This window comes from Humulus lupulus, chromosome X (genome assembly GCF_963169125.1).
Source record: "Humulus lupulus chromosome X, drHumLupu1.1, whole genome shotgun sequence".
Taxonomy (NCBI): Eukaryota; Viridiplantae; Streptophyta; class Magnoliopsida; order Rosales; family Cannabaceae; genus Humulus; species Humulus lupulus.
The window spans coordinates 195,212,357-195,223,957 of record NC_084802.1 but is presented as its reverse complement, the minus strand read 5'-3'; the positions used below and the strand labels follow the sequence as shown (position 1 = coordinate 195,223,957).

Sequence of the window (11,601 nt, the reverse complement as noted above, 5' to 3'; positions counted from 1 at the left end):
CGTAACTAGAAAAGTAATATTTTTATAACTAGGAACCCAGTTTTTGTAACCAAAATCGGTCGACCAATTTTGGTAGTGTTGAGCTAAACCGGGTCAGTTTTGCTTCAGATAGTACTCCAAATTTTGAGAAGTGTGTCTCCAATAGCTAGTTTCGATTTTAGTCTAAAAATAGCCTATTTTCCGAATTTTCTAAAGATTTGAGAACATACATGCCTTGCCATAACATCAATCCAAAGTAAACTAAACCTTCTTTGCTCTTTAATTTTTTAAAATCTTTTTCAAAGCACTTTGAGCCAAACTTAGTTCATATTATCGTGCATTGCTTCCTTTCTCCTAAGCTTACATTGTTGTAAATCTATATTGAGAAGATTCTTGTGAGTGTTCTTCACTTCTTATATCATTATTGTATTGGTGAGGCTGACACCAGTTTAACAATATGATAACTCTACAAAATAGAGTTATTTTACCATATTTTACATGCTAATTGTTGCTTAGTTCTTGAGTTTTTAATTAACTTATTACGTTTTTATGTAATTTTTAATTTATTAGTCTTAGTGTAGTTTTCTAGATTTTTATATGTTTTTATAGATAGTTTATTGTGTTATGTTGTAATTGAATTATTTAAAATTAGTATTGTTAGTTTGAATGCTAAAAATATGATTTTATTGAAACTAAATGTTATGTAAATTAAATTTTAATTAATGTTTTCATGAAAGTTAGTTGGTATATTCTATTAATAAAAATATTTAATTTTAATTTAGTTTATAATTTATTTTGTAGGAAAATTATTTCATTGGTGGCTCTTGAAAAGCAAGGAAATCAAAGGAAAAGTGGTAATTTTGTGGAAAAAGCAAAGAAACTTTGGCATTTTTGAAAGCATCTCTTATCTCCCCAGCCGGCCCAACAGCCGTGGCCCAGCCCCACGACCCAAACCCAGCCAGCTGAAGACTTATCTGCTACCTCATCTGGGCCGCCTGCCCCATCCGAAGCCCACCGGGCCAAGCCATCCAGTCTCTCCACCTCCCAGCCAACACATGCTGTCTCCAGCCGCCACCTGTCCCAAATTCCCTCACCATTCGCCCATCACTTGCTCTAGCCGAAGCACCAAAACACCTCTCAGCCTGGCCATTTCCTTCACCCAAAATGTCCCCAGCCATTTCCTTCACCCAAAATGTCCCCAGCCATTATCACACTCCTACATCTTCAAGATGGAAATTAGATTCTTTACCCATTTTAAATGATCCATCTTAATTTTTACCCACTATTTTTAACTTTTATTTTAATACCCAAATTTTCAATTGATGTACCCATTATACCCCTTCAATTACATCCTTTTTTTTTCTCCTTAAACACACTACAATTAGAATGTATTTCCAATTTAACTATAATATGACGCATATAATACACATTACAACAACACTTAGAATCATGTGCTCAAATAAGGGTAATTTGGGAAATCTTATGATAATAATAGGTAAAGTTCAACTAAATATATTTAGTGTCTAATTTTAGTTAACTACTCTTAAAAATGGGTACTTCTCAACTTTTCCCCATCTTCAAGTCTAGTTCGGCCCAGCTAGGCCCAATGCCATCATCACTGAGCTACCTGCCCCAACTTCCAGCAACGCCCAGCCTGACCCAGCCCCCTCTTGAGCCCATCAAGTTGTACAATGTCCCCTATGTCCAAAATGTCAACTTTTTACCCATTTTTCTACACATTTTTCACCACAACATCATCATTACACCCTATAATTTACCTCTATATACCATATTTATTTTATTTAATTAATCTAATCAATTTAATTAATTTAAATTGATTATTTTAATAATCTCACTTTGGCTATAAATATGGAATTTCAAGAGCATTTTAGGGTGCTTAATTTTTGGTTACTATCTTCTTTTCTCCCATTTTCTCTCTACCATTCTCTCTTCCATTTTGGGTTTTTCAAGAGCATTTTGCAAGTATGTATGTCATTTATTTTGTAATTTCTACTCTAGTTATGTACTTCTAATCTTTTTCATAAGATTATTAAGATTATGATGAAGCAACTTGTAACTAGGTAATATTTATGTTGTATGTTGATTTCCCTTGTAATGCAACAAAGTTTATGGATTTTTCTTCTTCATATATTTCTTTCATCTTAAATATCTTGTATTTTAGATTGTTATAACATATTTACACTTTGTTCTTCATTAGTGCATAAACATAATATTCTTTGTGTAAGATGTGTCATTAAATTGTACACATCCATGCTTAGAACAAAAATATTATGTTTTGCCTTACAAATAATGTTCATTGATTTATTTGTTATTTCATTAGATTGATTTACACTAAATGCTTTGAAATTATAATTTTGAAAAGTGAAGAAAAATCCTATCTTTTTATAAGTAAATTGTGCTTAAAATTATAAATCTTTTTGGAAAATGATAGTTTGAATTATTTTAAATATCACTAAAGCTTGAGAATCAATATACTAATAAATATTATTAAACTTACACTTTGTGGATTCTAGTATCTTAATAATCTTTTCTTTTAACACTTATTTTCAAATTATTATTGGTTTATTTTTATTCTCTTAAATAACTTTATTTTTCAATCTTTTATTTTATGTTCATAATATTAAAACTCATCAATCTTTGGAGCTAGGTTAGAATTTATTACTTTTGATTTAAAATAGTTTTCTTTTTTTATTTTAGACAACTCTTTTAGGTTCGATCTCGTGCTTACACGAACATTATATTCCATATACGATTCGTGCGCTTGCGAGTATAAAATTTTAAAACATACCCGTTTTGGGTCCATCACAACAGCCAGGATTAAGTGAGATTGATACCTCGAGAAACACAATTTGAGTAAGGTGGGACAGAGTCTTGAGTGAAAGTCTATTGTGAGAGGTTTGTGTGAAACCTTGGTGAAAAACACCTAGTTGTACGAATGATTGATCAATGCCATAACTTGGCCTGCTAGTAAAACTCAAAGCTTGGAGCTTTAAAGACCAATAACATAGGTAACTAGACTATTCACCAAACCTTGTAAAAGTGAGTTTGCATACTTCTATCTCTAAACTCCTAATTATATTGGTGTGCTTGTTTAATCTTGTTGTTTTGTTTGCTTATTATAATAGTTTTAAAAAATCTATTTGTGTGGTTGATTGGTATATGATAAACATACATAACATGTTGATTATGTGGATACGTAAATGTCAATTTGTTGTTGGATTTGCTCACAATATCGTTGCATAGGGATATGTTATAGATACTTGAGGGACGTTAGTCATAGAAGAGATTTGGGAGACAATTACCATGGAATCATTGAGATATCTTTTCAAGATGCAATTAAATTCCGTATATATCATGCTTAATGATGGAGAGTAGATATTATATGTAACGCCTTGTTACTCCAAAACTGTTACTGTGGACTTTAAACTGTGTTTAACTCACTAAATGAGTCATTAGGTTATAAACGTGCATCTATGTGTCATTAATAGGCCAGGGTGAAAATTTTGGTCAAAATGAATAGATATATTTTATTTAAAATATTAAACTGTACATGGGCCCATAAAAACGTTTACAAATTATTTACAATCCAAAATGATCATTACAGTATAAACATTACAACCCGCCGACCTAAGCGGAAAAATATAGGGTTAACCCCTAGTTCCCTTAAGAAACACCCTGGCTGTGGTGGTCAAGCGGCTGCAAATGTACACATCGCCACCTAAGCTCTCCGCTCAAGGTTGGGTGGACTTTTCTTTCCCTTTACCTGCACCACATAGCATCCATGAGGCAAGACTCAGCAAGAAAACTTATTACTGCATGTATGCAATATCAATAAATGATTATGATAATTATGTTGGGGCTTGCAGCCCAATCAGATAAATGAATATCAATAATGATTCTGGTAATCATACTGGGGCTTGCAGCCCAATCATATAAGTGAATATCAATAATGATTTTGGTAATCATGTTGGGGCTTGCAACCCAATCAAATAAGTGACTAATGAGTCATGAACTTGGGCTCTGCACCCTAAGCCATGTGACATTATGATCACCTGAGCCTTTTGGCTCTGGCTCTAAGTAACTAGCCTTTAGACTAGACAAGCGCTTTTGTTTTCATCGAACTTGATGTCAGTCAAACATTTCATGCTTATGTTGATAATGCTTATGTAGATTAGATCTAATATTTTTGACTTGCATTAAACACGCTAATACCATTATTGACTCATAAGCCAATACCATACGACCAGTGCCCATATCACCCCTGAACTTGACTAATAAGTCACAACTTCAGGGTCAATACTAAACACCATTGCTCTTCTCTGACTGATAAGTCATTTCCATACACAGATAATGTAACGTCCTGGATAGCCAAGACCGCTACACTGTGTACTTATAAAGGTGCAGGACTTGCTAATCAAGTCATTAATTCAAAAACATGTCACTAAAAATGTATGAGCTAGGGTTAAAAAGGTTTTAGTCTCAAAAGTTTCACTTTATATAATTAAGCAGTGTAATACATGGGATCCCAAAAAGAAATAGAGTTTAAAGGTTGGTTTATAGAATTCCCCAAATACAGACAACCATCAGCCATACTAAGGCAAAATAGACATTTCTGGTTCTCACGTCCCCGCCTAAACCCCAACTGTGATGGCTGAGCAGCTGGTCATGTACATTCAGCTCGCAGAGCTCTCCAAGTCAGGGTTGATCAAGCTTGTCCTTTCCTTTACCTGCACCACGCAGCACCCGTGAGCCAAGACCCAGCAAGAAAACATAATAGGCAATACAACCAATAACAACAGATAGTTAATTCATCAAGCATGACCAAACACTTGTTATTCCACATTAATCACTTAACACATATTCATAATCAACAATGCAATTAGTCGTTCTAACAATCATATCACATAATAACTAGGTCACATAATAATCAGGGCCGACAACTTAGGCCGCACCCTCTGTTTACCCCACTGACTCCGACCCGCTTAAACTGAGCTCAGTGCATATTAAGCTGTCCTCGGCTACCAGTGGCCAAGCTACGCCCTGTGCGCTAGTGTAACCCTTGGCACTCTTAGGTCGTTGGTTCACTGTTTAGTTTACATGACATGATACCATCCTTTTAAGCATACACACTAGGGAACCCTTAGTCCCATTACAGATATACAACCAGGTGCAGTTTTCTTACCTTTAGTTTCTGCGTTTACTGATTATGAGCAACGCTCTTCGAGCATGATCCATTCCCGAGCCCTGGACTTAACACCTAGTCACAACCAAGATACTGGATTCCATTAATATTCAAGTAAATGTTTCTGGGTACAATACTAACTTCCGGGACATCGAACTCACCAAGCACGGTGGGGAAATCGATCCCGAGCACCCTAGACTACATTCCTGTGCTTAAAATCCCCAAATGTTCAAGTGCGCACCTAAGGGATGTGGCCCTTGAAGCTTAGCTGCGACCCTGCCAAAAAACAGAACCAAGGCCACCCCTGAAGGAAGACATGCGCCGCGACCCTTCCTTTGGGCGCTGCGGCACTTACCCCTGGCCGAGCCTCCCTGGCTCCTTTGCATCCTAGGGCCGCAACACTCTAGAACAGAGCCGCGGCCCTTCCCTTCGTGCCCAGAAATTCCACCATTTTCAACCTCTAAACCTTACCCCAAAATCATCCCAAAGCTTCCTAATTCAAAACCAATTAATCCCAACACTTTTAGAATGACTCTAACAACTTAATTCAACTGAAAACCTAACTTAAAACTCATTGAAATCCTACTTTTAATTTCTGAAACTTAAGAACTTTAAAACACCCAAACAGCCATGCAAAACTCGAATTTAAACCTCTCATTCACCAATTGAAGCTTACCTCTTCTGCTGAACCACTCCTTTAAGCAAAATCCAATTTAATTCCCAAGCTTCCAGCTTCAATTCAACGTTAAACATCAAAATCATAATTATCTCACTACTCAGAAAAATAAGAGTTTCTAACGTCAAAAACACAATTTAATTCTCACCTTGGCCTTGATTAAATGTTCCTTGGATAATCTTTGAGCTAAGCTTCTAAATCCCCACTGAAATCTTCTGAAATCCCAGCTCAAATCCTCCAAACTTTCTCTGTTTTTCTCGTGTTTTTCCAAGTTTCCTTGAGAGAGAGAAAAAGAGTCGGTCTAATTTTTTTTCCACTAGCTTCTGTTTAACTAAGTCTATCCTTTATCCCGTTAAGTCAATCCCGAGGCTCGGGGTGCCAGAATCGTCCCCTGAGGGAAAAACGGTAAAATTCCCCAATATTCCTGCCTAGACCTCCTAACCTCAAATATATTTCCATATATTTATTTCCATAACCCGATAGTCCAAATAACTACCCGATACCTAAAATACCCCTGACTTATCCAAAATCAAATACTAAGCCCCGTTGTGACTTTTCCCGCTATCTAGCTCCCTAGGATCGCCTCAAGTCGCACACTGTAGATTCACCCACATAATAATGTGGTTCTCACAATTATAACATTTAATCACAATTTAACATTCATATCGTCAAACAGGCATACCTAACATATAATCATGTATTTAATCAATTAATTCACACATGGACCAAATATGCCCTCCCGACACACTAATCGAGGCTCTTAAGCCATATTAGAGAATTTAGGGTCGTTACAATTATCCCCTCCTAATGAGAATTTCGTCCTCGAAATTTACCTGAATAGCTCAGGATATTGATCCCGCATCGCTGACTCTAACTCCCAGGTCGCTTCCTCGACCTTGTTGTTTCTCCACAACACCTTAACTAACAGAATTGTCTTATTCCGTAAAACTTTGTCCTTCCGATCCAAAATTTGAACTGGTCGCTCTTCATAGGACAGATCTGTCTGTAACTCTAAGTCCTCATATTTCAGCACATGCATCGTATCTGAAACATACATTCGCAACATGGAGACATGGAATACATCATGACCTCCTGACAGCGACGGTGGAAAGGCCAACCTGTAAGCCATCTGTCCAATCCTCTCTAGGATCTCGAAAGGCCCAACAAACTGAGGGCTCAGCTTGCCCTTTACTCCAAATCTCCTCACCCCTCTCAATGGTGAAACTCGCAGAAACACGTGGTCCCCAACCTGGAACTCCACATTCCTACGCTTAGGATCAATGTAGCTTTTCTGTCTACTCTGCGACCCAAGCATTCTGGCTCGACTCTTCTCAATAGCTTCATTAGTTTTCTGAACCATATCTGGCCCTAAGTACCCCCTCTCACCCATCTCATCCCAATGTATGGGTGACCTACACTTTCTCCCATATAACATCTCATAAGGTGCCACTCCAATTGTGGACTGATAACTGTTGTTATACGAGAACTCAATCAATGGTAGGTACTTACTCCAAGACCCCTCGAAATGAATCACACACGCCCTAAGCATGTCCTCCAATACTTGAATCTTCATCTCAGACTGTCCATCAGCCTGAGGATGAAAATCTGTGCTAAACTTCAACTGAGTCCCCATAGCTCACTGTAGAGCTCCCCAAAACTTGGAGGTAAAGATAGGATCTCGATCTGACACAATAAACTTTGGAACCCTATGGAGATGAACTATCTCCCTCACATACAACTCTGCATACTGTTCCATTGTATAGGTTGACCTCACTAGCATAAAATGAGCTGACTTGGTGTATCTGTCCATTATCACCCACACCGAGTCACAAAGTCCCACTGTTCTGGGTAATTGATAACTCTACAAAATAGAGTTATTTACCACTTTTAATGTGCTAATTGTTGCTTAATTCTTGAGTTTTTAATTGATTTATTAAGTTTTAAAGTAATTTTGAATTTATTGGGCTTATTTTGATTTTATTTATTTTTGTGTATTTTTATAGTTATTTTGTTGTAAAATGTGTAGTTAATTATTTTAATTATTATTGTTAAGTTAAGGGTAAAAAAATATTGCAATTAAATGTTAAATATAAATTAAGTTATAATTAATATTTTCAAAGATTTAAATTGATTTATTTTATAGTTGAAAATATTTTATTATGATTAAGTTTATATTTATTTTGTAGGGAAAATAATGCAATTTTGCTCTTGAGGAAAGAAAGAAAAAAAATTGGCATTTATAAAGAGTCTCATCCGGCCCAACTCTCCTGCCTAGGCCCAAGAAGCCCAGGCCCACGGTCGGATCCACCACCTATTCAGCTTCCCAGCCGTACCATGAAGCAATCAACCCCTGTGCAGCTCAATCCCTCTCCAGCTCCCTGCTAATTCGCCAGCTGTCTCCTCCAAGAAGCAGCAAGATGAAGAGACCCTCTTCATATGCATCCCTCACGCCTCCTGTTCAAAGTGCCAGTCGTGGCCCAATTAGCTAGCAGGTGCCCAAGCCTTCAGCCTTCAGCCTCCACGCCAAGCCCAGTACAGCAAGGCCCGAGCCCACATTCCAGCCCAGCCTGATGAATGCCCAGCCGAACCCACCCTGCCACAGCCACAAAAAGACCAAAAAATCAAGTTTTTATTCCCAATGTTTTTTTTTCTTTTCACTCAAATATCAATTCACTCTTCCCTATTTTTTTTTACCCAAGTAAACATTCCTAATTCATTTTTTACCCTAGTTTTTTACTAATTTTCCATCCAACCAAACATTTCATCTTTCCAATACCCTTACACTTACTCTATTTATACTACCACTTCCCAACACAATTAAATTAATCAATTTATTTATTTTAATTTGATTAATTTAATCTCCATATTTTGCCTATAAATAGAGTCTTGTAAGACCATTTGGGGAGCTCTTCTTCATCTTTTCAACCTCTTCTACACTTCATATTTTTCTCTCTTCCTTTCCCTATTTTCTCTACCATTTTCATCTTTTGAAGAGCATGTCAAATATGTTATTTTGTAATTTTTATTTCAATCTAGTTATGAGCTTCTAATCTTTTTCAAGATTATTAAGATGATGACGAAGAAAAATGTAACTAGATAGTATTTTTTATTGTATGTTGATTTCCCATTTGTGCAACATTTTTTATGGATTTTTCTATCAAAGATATGCATTTTTCATCTATTATTGATTGTTAAAGCATATTACACTTAGTTCTTCATTATGCAAAAATATGATATTCTTTGACTAAATGTTTTTCATTAAATTGTTCACATCTAATTCTTAGAGCATAAGTATCATATTTTGCCTAAACATAATCTCTTTGATTTTTTGTAGTTTCATTAGGTTGTAACACAACTAATGCTTAGAAATTATATCTTATATAAGTGAAGAAAAATCCTACTTTTTTTAAAGTAACTTGTGCTTGAATAGAAAATGTATTTTGAAAAAATATAGTGTGAATTATATCAACTATATCTAAACTTGGGAATCAATATACTTATAAATATTATTGAACTTGCATTTTGTGGATTCTAATATCTTAATAATCTTATTTTACATATCTCATTTGAAAACCATTTTTCTATTTAATCTGAAATCTTTTTATTACTTGTCTTTTATTTTTCTAAAACAAAATCTCATCAAATATTTGGAACTAGGTTAGAATCTTTTTTGCTTTGTTTGAAATAGTTTCTTTTGATGTTAGTCAACTCCCATGGGTTCGACCTCGTACTTACATGAACATTATAGTCCGAAACGATTCGTGCACTTGCGAGTATAAATATTAAAACATCCTCTTTTGGGCTTAACAAGTTTTTGGCGCCGTTCCCGGGGAGTTGCAAGAAAGAAACGATCTTTCTACAAGGTAAGTAACATTTTTCTACTAGTTATTTTATTTTTATTTGCACTATCATCTTAAAAAAAAGTAAAGTAAAAAATATATATATCTATAAAAAAATCGAAAAAAAGAGTAAAGATCGAAAAAGAAAAAAAAAGAAATACATATATTTATTTATATTGTTATATATTATATTATATATATTTCTTGGTGGTTGATGGGATTAGTGCCTCCTAATTTTTATTTTTTGTTGATCATTTAGTTGATGGCATTAGTGCCTCCTAATTTTTATATAACTATTTACTATTGCTATTGTCATTTTTTTTCTTAATTATCGCATTTAGTTAGTTGTAATTTTATTGTTTAAGAAAATACTTGAAAAGAAAAACTAAAAAAATAAAGCTTGTTCTTTCAACATAAGCAATTTTTGCTTAAAGGAAATTTGGCAAAGTTCCCATCCACGCTTATTAATTAACCTCGGGGAGTTGTTATTAAGTTGTGAGTAAGTGGAATCAAATAGGTCTGGGAACAAGTTAAACAAAAAAAAATAAAAAATAAAAAATCATAACAAAAAATATATATAAATATTATAATCTCTTCTTGTTATAAGTATGCTCTGTGGTTGCGGTTCTAACTGATCTTCCACATCATAAATTTGTTTTCTTGGTGAAATTTGTGACATTGTATGCATCATTGGCATCGTAATTCAAAAAATCGTTTGGTGAAAAAATTAGTGTCTTTACGTGAAATTGAAAGTGTTTTTGAAAGTTTAAGCATAATGGAACAAGAACCTAATGTTGTGCAAGAAAAAACTCTTCTTAAATACTTTTCACCTATTTCATCTAATGTTCCGTCATGCATTGTTTTGCCCACTACTAATGCCACTCATTTTGAACTTAAACCATCAATCATTAAATTCTTACCATCATTTTATGGTTTAGAAAGAGAGGATCCATACATGCATGTAAAATACTTTTTGGAAATTTGCTCAACCTTTCGTTTTCAAAATTTTTCAGATGAGTCGGTTAAACTTAGGTTGTTTCCTTTTTCTTTAAAAGATAGAGCCAAAGCTTGGTTAAACTCACTTCCAACTGGAACCATAACTACTTGGGATCAACTTTTTAATAAATTCCTTGCTAAATTTTTCCCCATGTCCAAAACTGATAGTTTAAGAAGAGAAATCTCCGAATTTTATCATAAAGATAACGAAGAATTTTATGAATGTTGGGAAAGATTTAAAGATTTATTATTAAAATGTCCCCACCATGGTTTTGAAAAATGGAGACTTGTAAAATATTTTTATGATGGTTTAATCCCTTCAAACCGACAAATGATTCAATCTATGCATACCATAAATTTTTTTTAAATTGCAAGGGCAAGAGGCTTGGGACGCTCTTGAAGAATTGTCTATTAATTCACAACAATGGAATTATTCTGAGCCCAGGTCTAGAGCTAACCCTTCACCGAAAAGAGAAGGAAAATATGAAATAAAAGAAGAAAGTAAATTAAGAACATCATTTGAAAAATTAGCAAGAAAAGTAGAAGCCTTAGTAATAAGTCAATCTATGAATTCTCATGTGCAACCTAAAAAAGATGTTTGTTCTTTATGTGCTAGTTCATGTCATAATGCTCAATCATGTCCTTCTTTCATTGAAACATTTTCTGAAGAGGCTAATGCTTTACATTCATATGGAAAACCTTCTTCTGATAGCCCATTTTCCAACACATACAATCCAAATTGGAGAAACCATCCTAATTTCTCATGGAGACAAAACCAACCACAAATGAATCAAGGAAACCAATTCAACATGCCAAATCTAAATCATGCCCAACCAAGTCAACCTTACCCTCCACAAAGAAAACCTTCCTTAGAAGACACCTTACAACAATTCATGCAATCCACCCAA

The 11,601-nt window shown here is 34.8% G+C and overlaps 1 non-coding gene across 1 annotated transcript; it reads right to left on the bottom strand.

Moving 5' to 3' along the window:
- Positions 1-10,859: 10,859 nt before the first annotated feature.
- Positions 10,860-10,966, bottom strand: LOC133807757 (small nucleolar RNA R71). Its single transcript, XR_009879653.1, has one exon. It is a non-coding gene; the product is annotated as a small nucleolar RNA R71 (small nucleolar RNA).
- Positions 10,967-11,601: the final 635 nt, after the last annotated feature.